Below are 5,722 nucleotides of genomic sequence, written 5' to 3'. Positions count from 1 at the left end.
CTGAAACTTGTCCAGCATTTGTGACCATGCTGGTACTTAAAATACCAATGGCATAGCCTTGAGCCACAAAACAACATGCCAGCCACCAGAGTATGATAAAATGACAGACAAGCGGTGAAGGACCAATTAATACAACAATTATTAAAATTTATGCACCAACTACAAAAGACAAAGATGAAAAATTGAAGATTTTTGTTAATTTCTACAACTAAATTTGACCAAATACACAATCAAGATGTATTGATAACTATTGGTGACTAGAATGCAAAAGTTGGAAAGAAAGAAGAATCATCTGGGGTTGAAAAATATGACCTTGGTGATAGAAATGACTCCACAGAGTGCATGGTAAAATTTTGCAAAACCAGTGGCTTATTCATCGCAAATATCTTTTTTTCCACAACATAAATGGCAGTAATAAATGTGGACCTCACCAGATGGAATACACAGAAATCAGAGGAAGCTCAATAGCATCAGTCAAGACAGGGCTAGGAGCTGGCTGTGGAACAGGCCATCAATTGCTCATATGCAAGTTCAAATTGAAGTCGAAGACAATTAAAATAAGTTCACAGAGCTAAATATGACATTTATTATATACCACCTGAATTTAGAGACCATCTTAAGAACAGATTTGACACTTAGAAAGGTAATGATCGAAGATCTGATGAATCGTGGAATGCATCAAAAATATTATACATGAAGAAAGCAAAACATCATTTAAAAGACAAGAAAGGAAGAAAAGACCAAAATGGTTGTCAGAAAAGACTGCAAAACTTGCTCTTGAATGGAGTAGCTAAAGCAAATGGAAGAAATCACAAAATGAAAGAGCTGAAAAGATTTCAAAAAGAACTCTAGAAGGCAAAGCAAATTATTATAATGAAATGTGCAAATACCTGAACTTGGAAAATTAAAAAGAAAACACCCATTTGGCATTTCTCAAGCTGAAATAATTGATGAAAAAATTCAAGCCTCAAATTACAAAAGAAGACGGAAGGAATACACAGAGTCACTGTACAAAAAAATGATAAGTCTATGTTTATCTATTTCAGAAGGTAACATATGATCGAGATCCAATGATTTTTAAGGAAGAAGTCCAAGCTACACTGCAGGAATTGATGAAAACCAAGACTCAAGGAAATGATGAAATGCCCACTGAGACATTTGACCAAATGGATACATCATTGGACATGTTTAATCTTTTATGCAAAGTAATCTGGAAGACACTGCCTGGCCAACTGACTAGAAGAGATCCATATTTTTGTCCATTTCAAAGATAGGTGATTCAGCAGAATGTGGAAATTATCAAAAAATATCATTGATAACACAGGGAAATAAAATCTTGCAGAAGATAATTTTAAAATGGTGGCAGCAATATATTGACAAGGAACTTTACAGAAATTCAAGCTAGATTCAGAACAAGTGGAATAAGGGATATTATCACCGATGTTAGGTGGGTTTGGTCAAATACAAAGAGTACCAGAAAGATGTTTACCTTTGTTTTATTGACTAAGCAAAGTCGTTTGACTGTGTGGCTCATAACAAATTAGGGAGAACTTTGTGAAGAATAAGAGTTCCTTAACACTTCATTATATTCATAAAGAACCTGTAATGAGGAAGTCCTTTGAACAGAGCAAGCAGATACTGTGTGGTTTAAAATCAGTAAAGGTGTGTGGTTTCAGAGGAGCTTCCAGAGTAAGACAGGTTTGGAAGATGAAAGACACCATTCACTTATCAAAGAACTGGCCAATTAAAACTTAATGAATAGCAGAGAAACACTGGCTTATATATTACAGGAAAAATTTATGAGTAACCCTGAAACATTGTCTGATATAGTGCCAGAAGATGAGCCCCTCAGGTTGGAAGGCACTCTAAATACAACCAGGGAAGAGCTGCCCCCTTAGAGTAGAGCTGACCTTAATGATGTGGATAGAGTAAAGCTTTCAGGATCTCCATTTGCTGATGTGGCACAACTCAAAATGTGAAGAAAGAGCTGCAAGCACCCATTAATAATCAGACCATGGAACACACAAAATATAAATCTAGGAAAATTGGAAGTTGTCAAAAATGAAATGGAAAACATAAAGATTGATATCTTAGGCATTAATGACCTGAAATGGACTGGTTCTGGCCATTTTGAATCAAACATACATGTGATCTACTATTCCAGTAATGATAAATTTAAGAAGAATGGTGTCACATTCATCACCAAGATAGATCCTGAAGTACAATGCTGTCAGTGAAAGGACATCCATATGCCTACAAGGAAGATCAGTTAGTACTACTATTATTCAACTTTATGTACCAACCATCACAGCTAAAGATGAGGAAATTGAAGATTTTTACCAAATTCTACAGTCTGAAATTCACCAAACATAAAATCAAGATGTGTTGATTATCACTGACGATTGGAATGCAAAGTTCAAAACAAGAAAGATCACCAGTAGTTGGAAAATATGGCCTTGTTATAGAAATAACACTGGAAATCACATGATAAAATTTTGCAAGAATGACTTATTGATTGAAAATGACTTTTTTCAACAACACAAAAGAAGACAATACAAGTGGACTTTGCCATATGGAGTACACAGGAATCAGATCGACTACATCGAGGTGTTCAATATCTTCAACCAAAACAATGCCAATACCTGACTATGGAACAGACCATCATTTTCTCATATTCAAGTTCAAGTTAAAACTGAAGACAATTAAAATAAGTCCATGAGAGGCAAAATATGACCATGAGTTTATCCCTCCTGGAATTAGAGACCATTTAAAGAATAGATTTGATGCATTGAATACCAATGACCAAAAACCAGAGGAATTGTGGGAGGACATCAAGAACATCATCCAAAAAGAAAGTACAAATCATTAAAAAGACAGGAAAGGAAAGAAAGACCAAAATGGATGTCAGAAGAAACTCTGAAACTTTCCCTTGAATGGAGAGTAGCTAAAGCAAGTGTGAGACATGACAAGATAAAAGGGCTGAACAGAAGATTTCAAAGAGCAGTTCAAAAAGGCAAAGTTAATTATTATAATGAAATTTGCTAAGAGCTTGTGTGAGAAAAGCAAAAGGGAAGAACATGCTCAGCATTTCTCAAGCTGAAAGAACTGAAGGAAAAATTTAAGCCTTGAATTGCAATATTGAGAGATTCTATGGGTGTGGTAGTTAAGTTTGTGTGTCAACTTGGCTGGGCCTGGTTGAGTGGCTGAGCAGCTGGATGTAACATTCCCCATGATGAAACTGGAAATCAACTCCATGGTGGAATCGACTGTGAGAAATTGAGTAGCTGCCTTAGGAATGTGGTCTGCTTCCTGTATATAAGGAGAAACCTTGGGGAACGTTCTCTAGCTTATGGGACCCTTTAACCCTGGATGTAGCTATGCCATTGTTCAGCAGCTTGCCATGCTCTGCTGTCCTTGGGACTTTCAATGGAATTTAATTAATGGCCTGCCGAGTGGTTTGGTAACATCAGGACTGTGCCTTTTTACATGTCAACCTTGGGTTTGTCAAGATTTGTCAGTCTCAGCACTCAACAGCTATCTGAGTGAAGAAAAGCCTCTAGCTCCAGTGGGCTGGGAGCAGGAGGCAGAGCTGAAGTCCAAGGTTGAGGGGATTTAACCCAGCCCCTAGAGCCTGGAACTTTGATCTAAGACTTAAAGCCTCCACATTGTAAGAGAATAAACTCCTGTTAGTTCAAGTCATTCCATTTGCGGTATATTCTTCTCAAAGTAGCATTAGATAACCAGAAAACCATCCCATTTGTGGAATATTCTTGTCAGAGTGGCACTAGGTAACCAGAACAATGGGCAAAATATTGAATGATACAGGGAACATCAAAAGAAGATGGAAGGAATACACAGAGTTACTGTACTAAAAATAATTGATCAATGCTCATCCATTTTAGGAGATGGCATAGGATCATGAACCAAGGGTATTGAAAGAGGAAGTCAAAGTTGCACTGAAGGAATTGGCAAAGAACAAGGCTCCAGGAATTGATGGATATCCAGAGAGATATTTCAACAAATGGGCACTGCGCTGGAGGTACTTATTCGTTTATGCCAAGGAATTTGGAAGACAGCTACCTGGACAACTGACTGGAAAACATCCATATTTGTACCAGTTCCAAAGAAAGGTGATCCCACAAAATGTGGACATTATCAAACAATATCATTAATATCACATGCAAGTAAAATCTTGCTGAAGATGATTCAAAAACGGTTGCAGCAGTATTTTGACAGAGCACTTCCAGAAATGCAAGCTGGATTCAGAAGAGGATGTGGAATGAGGGATGTCATTGCTGATGTCGAATAGATCTTAGCTCAAAGCAAAGAATTCCTGAAATATGTTTACTTGTGTCTTATTGACTATACAAAAGCATTTGATTGTGTAGAGCATAAAAAATTATGGATAACATTGAGAAGAATGGGAATTCCAGAACACTTAATTGTGCTTATGACATAGACCAGGAGACTTTCATTAGAACAGAACAATAGGATACTGCATGGCTTACAAGCAGGAAGGGATGGTGTCAGGGTTGTATTCTTTCACCACACTTATTCAGTCTGTATACTGAACAAATAATCCAAGAAGCTGGATTATATAAATAAGAATGTGGCATGAGAATTGGAGGAACAATCATTAACAACCTGTGATAAACAGACAACACAACTTTGCTCCAGAAAGTGATGACTTGACGCACTTACTGATGAAGATTAAGATGAAGATTAAAGACTACAGTCTGCAGTATGGATCTCAACAAAAAAAAAAAAAAAAATGAAAATCCTCAGATCTGAACCAATAAGCAGAATCACAATAAGTGGAGAAAAATTGTTAAAGATTTCATATTCCTTGGTTCCACAATCAACACCAATGGAAGCAGCAGTCAGGACAGCAGACGATGTATTCCACCAGGCAAATCTGGTGCAAAAGACCTCTTTAAAGTGCTGAAGAGCAAATATGTCTCCTTGAAGACTAAGGTGTGCCTAACCCAAGACTAACTCAATTGTATTTTCAATTGCTTCATATGTGTGTGAGAGTTGGACAATGACCAAAAAACACCAAAGAAGAACTAATGCTTTTGAGTTATGTTGGCAAAGAATACTGAAACTACCATGAACTGCTGAAATAAATAACAAATCTGTCCTGGAAGAAGTGCAACAGGAATGCTCCTTGGAGCAAGAATGGCCAGACTTCATCTGACCTACTTTGGTAGTGTTGTCAGAAGGGACCATTCCTTGGAGAAGGATATCATGCTTGGTAAAGTGGAGGGCCAGAGAAAAAAGGCAAAGGTCCTCAATGGGATGGATTGACACAGTGGCTGTAACAATGGGATCAGGTGTGGCAAGGCTGTGAAACTGGAAAAGGAGTAGATAGTGTTTCATTCTTTTGTACATAGGGTGTCTATGAGTCAGAACCGACTTGATGGCACATAACAACAATAGCAACAACAAAGGTTTGTGTCAGGATTGTATCCTTTCACCACGTGTATTAAATCTGTATGATGAGCAAATAATCCAAGAAGTAAATTATAAGAAGAACATGACATCTGGATTGAAGGAAGACTCATTAATATTTTGCAATATGCAGATGACACATCTAGATTTTTGAAAAAGAAGAGTACTTGAAGCACTTACTGATAAAGATCACAGACTACAGTTTTCAGTATGGATTTTACCTCAACATAAAGAAACCAAAATTCTCACAATTGGACCATTAAGCAACATT

Source organism: Orycteropus afer, unplaced genomic scaffold (genome assembly GCF_000298275.1).
Source record: "Orycteropus afer afer isolate SDZICR_OR568_19922 unplaced genomic scaffold, OryAfe1.0 scaffold00566, whole genome shotgun sequence".
In the NCBI taxonomy this organism is placed as follows: domain Eukaryota; kingdom Metazoa; phylum Chordata; class Mammalia; order Tubulidentata; family Orycteropodidae; genus Orycteropus; species Orycteropus afer.
The sequence above is the reverse complement of the archived record's forward strand: the minus strand, read 5'-3'. Positions refer to the sequence as shown.